This window comes from Trachymyrmex septentrionalis, unplaced genomic scaffold (assembly GCF_001594115.1).
Source record: "Trachymyrmex septentrionalis isolate Tsep2-gDNA-1 unplaced genomic scaffold, Tsep1.0 scaffold1, whole genome shotgun sequence".
NCBI lineage: Eukaryota > Metazoa > Arthropoda > Insecta > Hymenoptera > Formicidae > Trachymyrmex > Trachymyrmex septentrionalis.
Genome location: NW_017304123.1, coordinates 763,748 through 780,283, shown reverse-complemented (window position 1 = coordinate 780,283; position 16,536 = coordinate 763,748). Strand labels below are relative to the sequence as shown.

Here is a 16,536-nt window from a genome sequence, read left to right as displayed (position 1 = left end):
GTTTTAAATCCATGATATGGTTTCAGTGTTCATATTAACGTATAAATTAAATTTATTATTTTCTTGAGTTAAATTGTTTAACTTTATTGTTTAATTAAATTAACGACACATTTTTTTAGTAAAAGCTATGGCAATCTATAGAAATAATTAAAAATGATTAAAAATTTGCTTATAGAAATAATTAAAAATATCTCAAATTGGGTATATAATTTGACATTATGAATTTAACAGTAATTGACATATATATATATATATATATATATATATATATATATAATATATATATTGGAAACACCGTGAAATTGCTTGCATGGAGCAACGAACTCGCCGATTAATTACAACAGCTGATTAGCGATGCGTGTGCGCGCGCGGTAACTTATTAGCGCAATTAATCACGCGATTGTCATTAATCAACGCGTCATACTTTCTACTTTCGCGATTCGATCATCGCATTACACAATGCCGTCATAATTTTTTTCAAATGAGTCATCATGACCTCCAAATCGACACGCATTATCGTAAGAATTGTAATTATTCGAAACGTCATCACTTTTCATGAGAATATTTTAACTTCATCACGTTTTTGGGTCAATATCATCAATCATTATTCACCATGTTTAATTTTTTTCGTTAAGGATTTTATATAATTTACATGTAGACTTACTTTTTGTTTTTCTTTCTATTACAAACACGCAAAGAAAGCTAAGATGAATTAATTGAACATTCACTATAAATATTTCATTGCAATAAAAATTATGTAATTTCCAATTTCCGTATAGTCTCATAAAATTATAGGTTTCTCTCATAATCTCTTAATAGAAGATAAATAATATGCACAAACAACACGCACTGTTAAATGTATGTAAGTGTCAAATTTAACTTAAAGTAAGTTGCCACTGCTCCTACTAAATATGTCGTTATTTTATAATAAAAACTTATAATAATATAGTTAAAATAAAAAATACAAATTTGAACAGTGCATAAAATGCACGTTAAAAAATTATTGTTACACGGGATTTGCTACTAGTGAAAAATTGTATGACCTATTTTCAACAATGAGAGAGTCCATAATTTCCGTAATGGTACGTGCACATAGTCATTGATAGTTAATTAAATTTGCGGTTGAATTTGCCAACCGTTGTTATCGCACGGTTTGCTTTTCCACATTCGAGAGCGTTGCAGCGCGACGTTTCATCTCGTCGTGAGAATTGCAAACCGCAGAAGCGACGAGACGAGCGTTTCCGCCTTGGCAAAACCATGGAATTTCCATTTCTGCCAAATGTGACAGAATTAATATCATTATTTGTCAATTTGTAAGATAATCACGTCGTTTGTCCGAACACCGCTTTCTTCATTATTATCAACGATTCTGATCAATGAATGTTCAATTTAATTTAATTTAATTATTAAGTGTATTCTCCATTCATTTGAAAGGATGCTTCTTTTTGAAAATGACAAGATATTTCTTAGGGAAATTATCAGAACAATATATAAATTTCAGAAAAAAAAATAAAAGTTTATATATATTTTCAATTGGTTAGAATTTGAGAACCATCGATTAAAAACGATTTCTATTATAAAAGTATGCTAAATTGAAACATTGGTAGACATAAAAGGGAGTGAGAGAGAAAGAGAGAGAGAGAGAGAGAGAGAGAGAGAACGTTTATTATTTTTAATTATAACTAAAATATAATACAACAGAAGTAAGAGTATAGTCTTGACAAAGTATTTCAATAATTTTTTAATAATGAATTTTTTTAATGATGAATTTTTTCACATATTTTTTTTCAATAATGAAAGATCTAATCTCAATTGATTATTAAAAAAAGAAGATTACATTACAAATATAGTGCAACTGTCGATTTCTGTAACTTCCGGAAAGCTTATTGTCACAAGATGTGAGAAATGTGACGTTTTACACCTTTGTCTGCTTCAAATCACACCATCTGAAATTCGCGCCTCGAAATGAGCCTCCGCATTAATTTGCATAATTACGTTACTCGATAAGGATCATCCCCCCCCCCCCCATTGTTGGGATTTTCATTCACGGAAAAGAGTTGCGCGACCTACATAATTGCCTTCGTCACCTATGTGTACGCACACAGAGACGGCTGGGCCTGATTCGTGAACAATGAGCATATAAAAAGCGCCTTAATCCGCAAAAATGTATCCCATTGTGACACAGCACCCTTCCATCTCCCTTTCGATCACTTTAAAAGCTACTTTATGGGTCATGGCTAGATGAACGTCCCTGTAATTCTGCGGCTCACTACCGTTAGAGTTAAACTTTTTTCAAGCTTTGTCGCACCTTGTTCGTGCGAGCGTCATCCTATCGATGCTGCATCCTATCAACCACTCCCCTTTCTCGTTGCATCTGCATAATTCACCGAATCGATCCGACGTGCCCTCCTGATAGTTTATTTAGAAAGATGATGCTATTGAATCCCAGATATAGCATGGCATAGTTGATTTATTATCACGTTATTGCTTTGATCGTGATTTTCATGATTTTCAATATATGTAGCATTATAAAGTTAATAAAGTGCGGCTAGATCTCGAATATTGTGATGATAAAACATATCAAATTAAAGATTACTCTTAAACTATGTACTAGCTGTTTATTCAAAGTTTGATACACAGAAGTTTATTATTTCTATGGTCTTACTTCTATTCAATATAGCGTTAATTTAACTGGAACAATGGGGTTAAACAATTATTTAACTTAAGAAACTGTATTAAATTTGATTCAAATTTAGTTTGCTATTTGCTAGATGCATACATGTGTTAATACAGACGTTATTTACTTTGAAACTAACTACGGAAATGGATTGATTTACATTCTGACACACATCATGGAAATCAAACAAAACGTTATTTAATTCAAAGTATTAGCACTGCTCCTTTGATATCTAATAGTATATCTAAAAAGAGAGTTATAGCTACCAAATATTGAATGAAATAATTTGAATTTTTCAAATGTTCAGATAATATAATAAACTAAACATAATTTTACCTTTACATGTATTTAGTAAATATTCCCAAACGGTATCACTCACTAAATATTTGTAAAGGTAAAATTACGTTTATATTACCTGAATTACCCTTCGGTAATTGAAATTATTTCACTCAACGTTTAGTGGCTATAATCAGATTCTTTTTTTTAAATGTAAATAATAAATTTTATCACAAGAGCTTCACTGACAGGAAAATATAAATCTATCAAGAATCCGTGTATCTTATTACGTACAGGATGTTGAAAACACCTGGTGTATTTCGTTTACAGTAATTCTCGCAGTATCGAGGGTACCACGCGAAACGAAACACTCGATTTGCCATGATCATGTTCTTACCGCAATCCAAGAGCGTGAATCGACTTTCGCGTCCGGATGTACTCTCGAGTCAGCTTCGACATAGAGAACATTGCTTTCCTCCTCACTACGTTTCTTAGTTCCCTCCTTAGGGCGCACGGATGAGTCACGTTTACTCCGACGAAGACCCGTGAACTCCTGCCTCGTCATCCGCCGAGAGTAACGACCCTGACTGTCCCTTTTTCTCCGTCACAAACCAGAAACCGATCCTTCGGTGTCATCTAGCTGGGACTTTATTAGAGAGAAACTTAATTACTAGGTCAGAAACGCCGTGATTTTCTAGAAAACACTTATCGCGACGTCCTGATTTAGGCTCCTCGCAATTAAAATTCTTTCAATATATAAATATTAAAAAGAAAACGACAGTGTTTTTAAATATGTACGTTATTAATAGAGGTTTAATATTTTAATATATTTTAATATATTTTAATATGTCGAACTTTAATCGAATTTTTTTTCTACTTTATATTTCAATGATTTTTTTACTTCCTTAATTATACTAATTACTTTGGCGAATTACAAAGAGAATTTTCTCTTGGGACTTACCTGGAAATTGTGATAATTGTGGGATAGCACAATGTTTCAAAATATTTATAATTCTTTCTGATTTATATTAATATTTCCACAATAAAATATAAAATATGCTTAATTTACTTTACTAAAAGGCGTAGTAAAATTGTAACAATTTAAAAATATGTTAAACATAATAACTATGTTTCTTTATTGTTTTAAATAGAATAGATGCCAAATGATAAAATATTTCATAGAAATCTTACATATTTTCAACCTGATCGCTTATGATAATTTTATCAAGTAGCGTGACAATTGATCAGCTATGATGACGTATTTATCTTTACTAAAAAAATGTACTTGAACGAAGAATGTAACTGAGAGATGTACTTTAACAATACAGTTTTTAGTTGCACTAGTTGCATGAAAAAGTAGCTCAGGAATCTTAATATTGTAGTTCCAAGAAGTTATATTTTAAAACATCATAATATAATGACAGCTGATCTGTCTATTAAAATGTAATGTGTAAATTTTACAGAAGTGCATTGTAAATATTTTATATTAAAACAATTTACAATTTGCTTGATAAAAATTTTATTACGTAATTCAATAAATAATAATAAAATACCTTTTGTATATATTTCAGAAATTCCTATCATTACAATGATATTTAACACATTATCAAATTGTCTCACATTTATCACTAAACATGGTAAAATTCCTAGTGAATTTTGCGGTAAATGTAATGAAAAATTCTCCCCGTGTATCAGTTCATTTTATGTTAATAGGTTTAAGAGCAGATAACAATTTCCACTTTTATTAATGAAAATTGGCATATTTGAAGTAATGATTAAGAGACAATCATATTTGAATACCCAGATGCACTGTTAGGTAGGAATAGTGGTAACTTAATCTGACAATTGTATTTGTATATTTACATAAACTTTACTAACAAAGTATCTTTGTAAGTACTTTGTTACACCAAGACTCGCTTTGACTAAAAATCCGAAGAATTAATGACATTCTTCTCTCTTATTTGTGTTTACGTACTTTTTCGGTCTACTTCATTAATTTCATTAAAACATGCAGGTAAGAAAATGCGATAATTAAGTTTTCGATTTATATCACTTATGCCATATATCTGCGTTTCTGCAAAGATAAACTTTCTTTATCTATATCCTTGCCATCAAGCATTATATCAAGCTTTTGGAGACTTACTTAAAGTTCTTCCCCTAACGCAATTTTCGGAGTTCTCGCCCCAAAGCCAATATTTTTCCTTCGTACCCTCACGAACATCTCGGGGAAGATTTATCGTCAATAAGCAGTTTTCAAAGAAACTATTGTACTCATTGACGATAAAAGAAAGAAAGATATTCGCCTCTGTTTTCTAACAGGAAATAGTAAGGAATCATACGCGTGTTGTAAGCTGTAGTCTTCTTTGCAATTTAAATTACTCTTGATGATAAATCCTATTAATAACGTTCATAAAGCTAATACTTAAAAGTAAAAAAAAAAAACAAAAAAAAAACAAAAAGTAACGTTACACTTAAAAATAGCACGTTTATTCTTGTACTTTTACATCACGGAAACTGCGTTCGTATTGTGTGTCATCTCTGCATGTAATCTTAATATCTTCGATTAAGGAAAAGATTATGTTAAAAATTATGCATGACTCGTGCGTCCGTGAATGAAGCTTCGCTCGGCGAATGCAACGTGCAAAAGTACAACAGTAGCAACAGAAGTGGGACATCCGGCAAAAGCAGAATAATACACGTATATACAGCGAGACTAGCGTTATTAAATTATATCAGGTTTCCCTCGCGAAAGGTTCGGCGATGCGTTCAGCTGGGAAAAGTCGCATTTAAAAATTTTTGCAGTCTCGCTCTATCCGTTAGCGAGCTTGCGTGCTTCTATTAATTACGAATCTAATTAACTGGCTGTTAACTTAGATTCTTAGATTCTTCACGGTCGCGTAACGAGATTGCTGCGATGTTTTGCGACACATTCACGATTAAGTGACTAGACATGAGAGACGTCACGAATTAAATTTCTTCGTTTATGACGTCGCATCATGATATTGAAAAATCTGTGACGAAGCAAAGTGATTTATTATTTATGAACATTTACTGATAATTATAATTTTTTCATTCTTGCGATTCCTATACTAATGTTCCAAACGTTTCCAAGTTTCAAAGTAAAGCGAGCAGTTAATCCCAAAAATATTCTGCATAACAGCGTGTTTATCAGGTTAAAAATTATATTAAAATAGCAAATAAACATATCAATGCGTAAATATAATACAACGCCATTTATCCTTAATTATATCGATATGGTTTTTTTTTTTAATCGTAATTATAATAATGAAACAGTTATAACAGTTCTTGTAATATATTCTACCTCTTGTTATTGAAATTTATATTAATTTTTTAATAATAAATAAAAGTTAAGTCTTTAAAAGTAGTTATAAAGTAATATTTCTAAGAGGGACTAACGATTCGCCTCGAATAAATAAGTTACACATTTTTATGTTAATTGTACATATTTTGCATTTATTTGTCTAACAACAGACAAAAACTTGTAATTAAAAATTAATTATAAAAATCTATTGTACAAATGTTATCAGAATTTTCTGGCAGAATTATTCTGAAAAGATCCATTTATGGGGCTTATTTGTGGCAGTTGAAAAGTGAAAGAAATTCCTGTAAAAAAATTCGCTGTAAAAAATATTCCATTGCAGAGTAATATCACCGTTACAGATAGAGACTGAATATTTCGTGAATTGACACGAGCACGAATATGACGATAATAATAAATTGTTATTTCATGCGAAAAAAAATCATGTGCGTACACATATATATTCTTAGCTTATTAATATATATATATATATATATATATATTAATAAGCTAAGAATATTCATCACGTACTGCCAACAAGGTCAGCAATAAAAGTAACGGTGGCGATAATCAAGTGCCTTATATCGATATTATTTGCTGTTCCAGGAGCTTACGGTCAAATGCCTTTCTCCTTACTTGTATACCGGTTCCGCTCCTCTTCGGAGGCAGGCATATCCCTTATGCGTGCGTCATGCGATAGAAAACGAGACGATAAGAAATAGAGCGTGCACTTGCATGCATTACCCAGTCCGACGAATAAATGGCGGCGTATACAACGGTGGACGAAATGAGCGATGAATCACGCATGGTGCGACCGTAACTCTTGAAATGCTGTTTCTCCCTCCGTGGCAAAATACATAATTAAAGCGGCGTCGGGCTGAAAGCTGTCTCTCTGAATCAACTTGGAAATAGGGGCTATCCTGCTGTCTCAGGGAATTCTCTTAGCCATGTGTGTGGCTAAGATTGTCTAAATGCGCACGTTTAACGCTTTAGGCTAACAATAACTATCCGAAATAACTGCACTGAAAGAAAAGTTTGTTGTCTGAATACGGCATTAGCATTTTTCGACTATTTTTGGGCTAACGCAACCAAAAATTGGCTGCCGATTACGGCGAATTAAAAATACTAATACCGTGTTTAACCATCTAAATTGTTGCGGCAGCTAATCTTTTCTTTCAATGTACTGAGCTTCTATCAAACTTTACGGTACTTCGGCAAAATTCGGTATATTATGTGTAACACAAAATATGCGTACTCCAAATTATTTGTGTATCAGTGGCGAAAAAATTCGTATTTTATTTTGTCAATTACACAAAATAAGCATCAAGTACATAAGTATTAATATCTATGTAACAAAGTAGATCAAGAATTACATTATGATTGTTTAACACAGCTATTATAACTTGCAATTTACTATTTCCTCTTCTCTGAAACATATATTTTCGACGAATAATATAATAGCAAGAAAGTCCTCTCTCAGTTTGTGTTGATCCGCACTACTGAACGTACATAATAATCGACACGTAATGTCTGTCGTACATATCTGCGCTTCTTCTTATTGTATATATTTCAAAAGTTTTTTAATTCCTTTTTGGACATACTAAGTTAAATCTCTTACACATGAATTCTGGTGAGTTTTTATTACATAATTTTATTACTTTTTTTTGTTTAGATTTCCGGTATTTTATTTTATTTATGCGTAGATTTTTGTGGTACGTTTTTTTTTTAATTTATCTTTTTTATCAACACTAGAACTTTACCAAGATATTTTTAATACATTTGACGGTTCAATCGTACGGAAATTATGTTGAATTCGAGATCAAGACTCACCCGAACTGCGAATATTCTGAATATGCGATCATTTGCGATAATTTGATTTTATTCTGCGACTTTTTCGTTATGCCAATGTCTGAAGAGGGCTCAAACCGGTAGCCGAAACTTGTAACCTTAATCATTTTTCAATTCATATTCTAATTTTTTGCGTTATGTAATTTTTTTTATCTCTGTTAATTGTAATATATATTTTTGTGTATTTGAAAGGAATGTGTTGACTCTTACTTTGCCCGATATTTATTTTTATTTATTAGCAAGAAACATATTTTTATCCATGCGTAAGAAGTGCGTTAATATTCGATAAACGGGGTGAAGCCCCCTTGAAAAACGAGTAAGCGACTGAAAATTCTGAATAAAAAACCCTGAAATAAAAACCTTTCGAGATGTATCGCAGACCAAATTCCCACCACTCGCGACGTTTTCGGGCCACTCTCGCTTTCTCGAGGAATCAACATTTTTTTGACACGCCGTATGTCTTGTCAGCTTCTCATTTATCATTGTCTTTCGCTCCAACAGTCTAACACTTGGTTTCGTCTCGAGTGTGATCACAGAGGCTGAATGGCCTCTTTTTTTCGCCCGAGAAACGACACCATCGTTACCACAATAGTGCCTTGAACGAGCTAACAAATAATGTAGGTAATAAAGATGGGCGCCAATGAAACATATCTCGTGGTATTCAATTAGTAATTGATACACTCTTGGGCTGAAGGTCCTGTTTGATCAAACGTTGTTAATACACTTCTCTGAGAAATGATTACATTTTTAAATGTGCCATTGCAAATAAAATGCGTAACATAGGAAAGAAATTTTTGGAAATGACTATAATTTTGATGTACAATTATTACATCGTAGATTGTATTCGTGAATAATTTTGTATGTGAGTAATGAGGATATCAGGAACATCTAAAATGGATTTTTATTCAAATCACATTAAACTCCGTTGTATGTATATGTTGGAAATATTTAATATTAAATACGAATAATGATTTATTTATTCAAAGAACGTGAAATTTATAACGAGGAGTAATAATCGATGATCTTTTTAAATTTTGTAATTAATGGCTCCGAAAAATTTCTGACCATATGTTTGTACGGTGGTTTAATTAATTAGTAACAATTTGATGCTTTGACACTTGGAACGTAATACTGATCTATCCCTTTCTTTTCTGTTTCAGGTGAGTTTAAGGAGAGGATTTTTACAAAGCGCAAACGACAATGGAATATCTATCTTCCAGGAAGTATACGCCTCTATTTCTTTTTCATTTTATTCGAAACAAGCGCATCTATGACGAACAATAGCTTTCATGGAATAGCCATGGAAATGCATTACCACAATTGCTTGTATTGCGCTTTATATCACCGTGGTAGGAAATATTATTTTTGCGCGTTCCCTTGGTGAAACCGAGTATTATTGCGCGGCGATAATACAGACAGAAAATCAATTAAATCCGCTGTTTATTTTCGCACTTCCTATTATACGTTGGAACAGAACTGAAATAGCGATATAATGCATTCTATTTCGAAGAGGGTAACGCACTTCTGCAGCCAGTTTGACAGTCTTAAATTATTGTTGAAATTGGCAAATGTGAGATCATTTGAGTCTATGAAAAGATTAAACTCGATCCTTGCTTAATCTTTCTTTTTTATAAAACCAAAAAAAGGGTTATTATTAAAGATACTTAATTGTATAAAAAAGTTAAATGTTTTTAGATTTCAACTTTTTATATCAGGTGCTTTTGTGAGATCGGGATTTTATGATGCTTATATTTGAAACTTTGGGGGATTATTTGGGTGTGTGTGTGTGTGTGTGTGTGTGTTTGTGTGTGTGTGTGTGTGTGTGGGGGGGGGGGGGCTTATTCGCGAGAGCTTTATTGTGGCTTCGATACGGCAAAGAAGCCACTGCGAAATCGCGTGTTTAGAATGAATTCTCAAAGCTCCTGCTTCACAGCTGCATTTCTCGCGTCGACACGGTTTTATTCGAGACCTGATACTTTTATATCTCGCGGGAATATACGCATACGAGCGAGTGTATCGCATCTGATCCACGCCTCTTCGTGCGTTATCGCGAGGAAGCAGATGCACGAATAATGAATTGAGTCTGTCGTAACAACCGATGCTCCCGGTTCACGAACTATGAGGAGCATGTAATGCTTACATGTAGTTTTTAAAATAAGAACATCGATAATGTGCAGATAATTAAATTTATAATAAAAAATGCTAAATATATGATATATATATATATATATTTATGATTTACAAAGAATTTCAGAATGTACATTTGACATTTTTTTTACTAATAATTTAAAACTAATTATGAATTTGATAATTATTTATATTTTGACGATAGTTCTTTATTATGTGACATCTATTTTATAGATATCACACATTCACGAATTATGAGGAGCATGTAATGCTTACATGTAGTTTTTAAAATAAGAACATACATCGATAATGTGCAGATAATTAAATTTATAATGAAAAATGTTAAATACATGATATATATATTTATGATTTACAAAGAATTTCAGTATACACATTTGACACTTTTTTTATTAATAATTTAAAAATAATTATGAATTTGATAATTATTTATATTTTGACGATAGTTCTTTATTATGTGACATCTATTTTTTATAAATATCACACATTTTATATTATATATTTATATATTTGTATATATCGCACATTGTATATAGACATTAATATAGAAGTTGAAATTCTAAATAGTAACTTCAAGATTGTTTTCAAATTCCACACAAATAAATGAAAGAAAAATACAAATTTAATATTGTAGAATACGAATAAAATGAAAAAATGAAAACGTATCTAATATTGTTTTATAACATATGTGTCGGATAGATATTGTGTTAAAATATATGCTATCGAAAGGTAAAGACTTGCAAATCAATTTCGCGAGAAGTAACAACTATGTATAATACTCTTGACTTTAATACACTTTCCGCTTCTTTTTACTACGTCGTACTTTCCACTGCCACTGATTTAAGACGTCATCGACTTATCCGGGAACACGGTGAATCTTTCTTTATACAGTACGTTCTTTGTAGCTCTCGACAAGTAATCGGCGAGAACAACGTTACGCGTTTTTGCCGAAGTTGCGAACGAGAAGTATACGCGACGTAAATACGGGCAGAAAAAAATTGCAGAGGCATAAAAGACGAAGAAGTCGCAAAGAAAAGAGAAGAAAGGAAATGGCGAGACGAGAGAGATAAGGCATCGACGGGGGAAAGTATTATAACCATAAGTGTCGATGATCTCAGCCTCGCATGTGCGCCGAGTGGAGTACAACTGGGTTTGTGACTTATTGCTTAGGCATTTAGAGGGGAAGTTAATATGGGAGGTTAAAAAAAGGAGAGAGAGAGAGAGAGAGAGAGAGAGAGAGGGGATCAAGTTTAGAGAAACAAAGATGGAAGAGAAAATGTGTACGTCACTCTCTAAGTGTGTGGTCGCCAATGCTTAATTACGCTCGACTCGTGAAGTACTCGGGAGTACTCGGGAGTACTCGAAGATGAACGGGTCTGTAGTTGTAGAAATTGAACTAATTATCACTATCGCGTAGTGTGAGTCGTGCATCTTTTGAATCGTCTCTCGAGAGCGTGGTCGAGCCCTCGTTTGTAGCAAAGATCAAGGAATATCGATTCATGTTTTCGAGACAATTAATTTAGGATGTCTTATGGACTCTGCCCGGCAATAAATTTCTTTCTAGGATTTGCGAACGAAATTAATGTCTATCGAATCTTTCAAAGGGATATCTACACGAGGAGAAACTCTCTTCACGATAACTCGTGCGACATAAACATTGATTCTACTATTGAATATTTAAAATTGTCAACTTTTATATTGCTTCCTTCTTATTAGAATTTAACTATATTAACTCCACTCTAAAATTAATTAAAATAGAAAAACGTTTTAATACTCAATTTAATTTACGACACTATCCTAGTATTTCGTGTCCGATTTCTGTTTGTAAATTTTGTTTCGCAAGTTTCGACGAATTGAATTATATACTACATTTTATTATTTTCCGAAATGAAGTTCAAACACGTGCAGAATATTATTTTTATTATTTAATTATTGAATATGTAATATATATTATTTAATTATTGATACATATGATAATTTAAGTTAATATTATTTGATAAATTAGATTATTAAAATGTGATAGATGTTGCTTGAAATTATTTCTAGATTAATCGTTACTATACGGTGTTTTTTGCACTCGTGTGCATGTTAATTGAATTGCAAACAAAATCGTGTACGCATGATATATTTTCCAGAATACGTTTAAAGTATCTCATTCATACTCTCGCGCTTCTTTATACGTTTTTAATATGCAACAATTTAAATAGGCCCAATTTTTCTGATCTTCTAATTTGTGTCACGTCTATGACAAAAGCGTATCTTGTTTGCAATTAAAATTTTAAAGATTACAGCGTTCAATCAATCGCTATGTTATTCGCAACTTAAACTATATCACCTTTCGTGGTCGTATCGTTAATGATTTCTCCGCATCGTCGACGAATCTAAGCGCTCGATAGATTGATGATCGTTTCAGATAATTTCATTAAGCTCAATTTGTTTCGATCTTATCGTGAATCCTGATAAGCTATCTCGAAATATCCGAGTTTAGTTCCGCATTGTTGTTTCGCCTCCTTGTAATAACTGGGTCTTTTTTTTTTGCACTCGGGATTAGCATGTGTTCGCGCACCTGCAGCGGCTCTCTCTCACCTGGAGAAGAATGCAAGGACGACATTTGATGATCGCAATGTGCTTCTCTCGGGAAAGGCGGAACGCATCTGCTCGAGAACGACGATGGTCGCGTGCCTGGCTGCGTCCCAATTACGCTTAATTATTATCGCGATAATCGGCATTACCGGGATGTCGCGATCGACGGTATAGATAAGTGGCTTGCGAAGCATACTGCCCGTCCCGTTCTTTCATTTTTCTTTTTTTTTTTTTCTTTACTGCATTTGACGTTCCGCTCGCCAGCGTGACGATTCATGGCACAAGATAATCGGAGAAGCGATATGAATAATGGAAAAAATATATAAATGACTAGCGCCATTCGCGTACATCAACATTAGACAAGGCTGGAGGATTTGGGTCAATTTAATTAGCAATTTACGACACCTGCGTGTCACACACTTATACTTAAAGTTATTTAAGGAAATCGGTGAAATCGTTTGCGTGCTTTCGAAACGTAAGAATGGAAATGGGAAAATTTCTAAATAACATTTAATTTGTTGTCGTTATTAGTAAAGTCTTGAAAGTAGTAAAAGGAATATGTATGTAGTACAGTGTAGTAAGTATCAAAGTGTAAATACGTCATGCAACTCGACTGAATGTAAATATTAAAATGATTTTTGTAAAATCTTGTAATCTATAAACCAAGACAGATTGTCGTTATAAAAAGATATGTCGCATTTGCTGAGATAGGTAGTTCAGAATGAACAGTCTGCCATAAAGCATATTGTTTGAAGAAGAATAATGGTAAAAGTGATTACGGCAAGCTTACTTCCGGTCATTTACTACAGGCTTGGTAGACGATTTTTCAGGATTCTAATGATCATATTCCATGCCCTAACTTAAACCGCATTTATCCTTGATGAATTATAATTCCTGAAAACGATTATACATTTTTTTCCATCATATTCGTCTTTGAACAAATATATATAATGAGGCTCGAAAGAATCTATCAGTGAAAAATTCTATATTTTTCGTGTGAATGTAACGAAACAAATAAAATATATGTTTCAACCCTTCAATTCGGGTCCTTCAATATAAAATATAAATCGAAATTGCATAATTAACGCGCATTTCAAGTTGATGATACCCAACAATTAGTTCGTTCTTCTTTATCCAAATGCCAAATTAGCTGCGTAATGAATAGCCCAATGATTATTAAAATTATTACATTATATTAGGTTGAGTAAAAAGTCATCGCGTATTTTTTAGCTCAAAGTTGTATATACAATATCTTCGTCAATAATGAATGAAATTCAAATTTAAAAAAAGGGTTTTAAAGCTTGAAATCTCTACTTTTAAAAGCTTATCACATTTTTTAAGTTTATATGAGTTTGATAATTTTTACATACCAAAAACTACGAGCTGAAAAAGACGAAAAATTTTCTTCTCACTTTGTGGATTTGTAACGTGTCCAAAACGAATTTGAGAAAATTTTCGATTACCTATCGTGAAAGCTTGATACTTTCCCTACAAAATCGTTTTTTTTTAATATTCCTACGACTTTTGATTACTGAGTTATCGCGGATTAAATAAAAGAATTATTTTGACTTTAATTGCTCATAACTCCATTAAAAATTGTCGTATCGTATAATTTAAAAAAGAGATTTTTAAAGCTGAAACTTTACTCTATCAAGATATATTTATATTGTTGGTAAGAAAGTAATTGCGGTTTTTACTGATAGATGTCTTTTAAAAAAACGCGATGACTTTTTACTTAACCTAATACAATAATAATAGAAAACTTATAAAATATGCATTGCGTCACTACGTAGAATCACATCGCTCGATCAAATGTAATTTCGATTTATATTTTATATCGATAAGCGCCCGAATTGAAGGGTTGAAACGTATATTTTATTTGTTCCGTTACGTTTACACGAAACATAAAGAATTTTCGCATCCGAATAGCTGATGTAGGCTCCGATGGGCTTTTTCACATTTTTCACTGATAGATTCATCTTTGAATTGATCGTTGATTTGAGGATTTGACGCAACTAAGACTCAACCCACTTTTCCTAGAACTTGGAAAAAAATCTTACTTGATTGATGAACAATTTTAATAACGGCAAAAACATTTTTGAAAATTAAATCTAAATTCACCTGGCTTTTGACCTAACTATTCCCATTACTAGTTTCGCTTGAAATTATTATTGCACTTAATTCTTCGATTAGCATCGTTCGGCATAAATCTTTCGGCACTCGCAGCGCTTTTTCACGAGCACGAGCTCGCTGACATGGAAATAAAATGTATGGGACCCTCGTCCCACAAACGACGGCGATTTATCGCGAACTGTGAACGATCGTTAGAGCCCAGTGCGCACCCGTCGAACAACGAGCATGGTTGTATGTTCGAGTGCCGGAGTATAGTTCATGATTAAAGGTGATCTCACATCATCAAGGACAATCGCCATTTTTTGTGGAGCGTGGGAGGTTTTAGATTTAGATAATGTCGGTTCAATTTAGAATATCGAAAGGAAATTACGACTTTTAACATATTACAATACATGTGTTTCGATGAATTAAATAATATAATTTAAATTCTGAACAAATAAAGTTCTTTTTTTTTTTATAAACAATAAGAATGTTCGATTAATTATGTTATTTGATTGTTACAAAAAAAATTGGAGGATTGTATTTCATTATTTATAGTTTTAAAATTATTCGATAAATTAAACATTAAGCGAAGTGTTTTCTGTAAATTGAGAGAAATGTTTTTGGTACGTACAGTCCTAGTTCTGTTGATATGTAATTAACAAAAATTTTCTTACTTTTTCATTTAAAAAAATTGTATTGCTCTAATAATAATCTTGGAATGATAAAAATTGGGTTGTCCCGATTAAAATTTGGTCATTCTAATCAAACTTTGCTTAGAACAGCACAATTTTCAAATGAAAAAAATAAGAAGGCTTTTTCGTTAGTGTACACGTACCAACAAAATTATGGTTGTACCTATCAAAACGTTACTTTTAACGTAGATTGACTAATTACAGAGACTATTTTTGAAATTAAGATCGCACACTGCTACAATCTTTTCAATCCTTAATAAGTCTTCAAACATGAAATGTTTGTATTTTAAATTAAATTGCTGAAGTGTTTTCTCGTCCTAATTAGTTTTCTTTATTAACGAAATAAATGCCGATTCCAATATTTATCCTCTCTATTTCCGGCGTGGAGAATCGCTACGTTTTTGAAGGGGGGGAGGGGGGGGGGGAGTTTATTAATTCATTAATGCACGCCCTCGGCATTAATGCGTTGATGCAGACATCGTTAGAGATATCGGTTGGCACGTTTGCTGTATTTGCGCGACCCAAAAGGGCTTACGCCAGCCTAATTTATCCGCGTATCATTCAATTCGAGCTTAGTGGTACGAATACCGAATACGACGAGTATGCTCCACTAAATGCACAACAGCGCACGCACGAGGGTCCTCGCTCTCTTTCTCTTCATTCACACATAGGGACACCGGCAGCCTAAACCGAGCGCCCACAAAAGCCCTATCGAACGGTCTCGACTGACCACAACTGAAGGGGGAAAGAAAGCCCTTTCTATTGGAAGTATTACAAAGCACACGTACTTCGCCTCTGGCTCTGTTAAGCGTGCCGCGTAAAACGACCGTTTTGTTTCTCAATGCACAAAAAAAAAAGGCCACACGGCTTTCTTTAATTTA

At 32.9% G+C, this 16,536-nt stretch overlaps 1 protein-coding gene and 1 long non-coding RNA gene across 5 annotated transcripts in view; both read left to right on the top strand.

Moving 5' to 3' along the window:
* LOC108752628 (probable Ras GTPase-activating protein) overlaps nt 1-16,536 on the top strand; it is a 164,583-nt gene that overhangs the window by 95,286 nt on the left and 52,761 nt on the right. The gene's annotated exons all lie outside the window — the stretch shown is intronic.
* Nucleotides 6,091-9,352, top strand: LOC108753079. Its single transcript, XR_001939600.1, has 3 exons — nt 6,091-6,125; nt 6,879-7,080; nt 9,281-9,352. It is a non-coding gene; the product is annotated as an uncharacterized LOC108753079 (long non-coding RNA).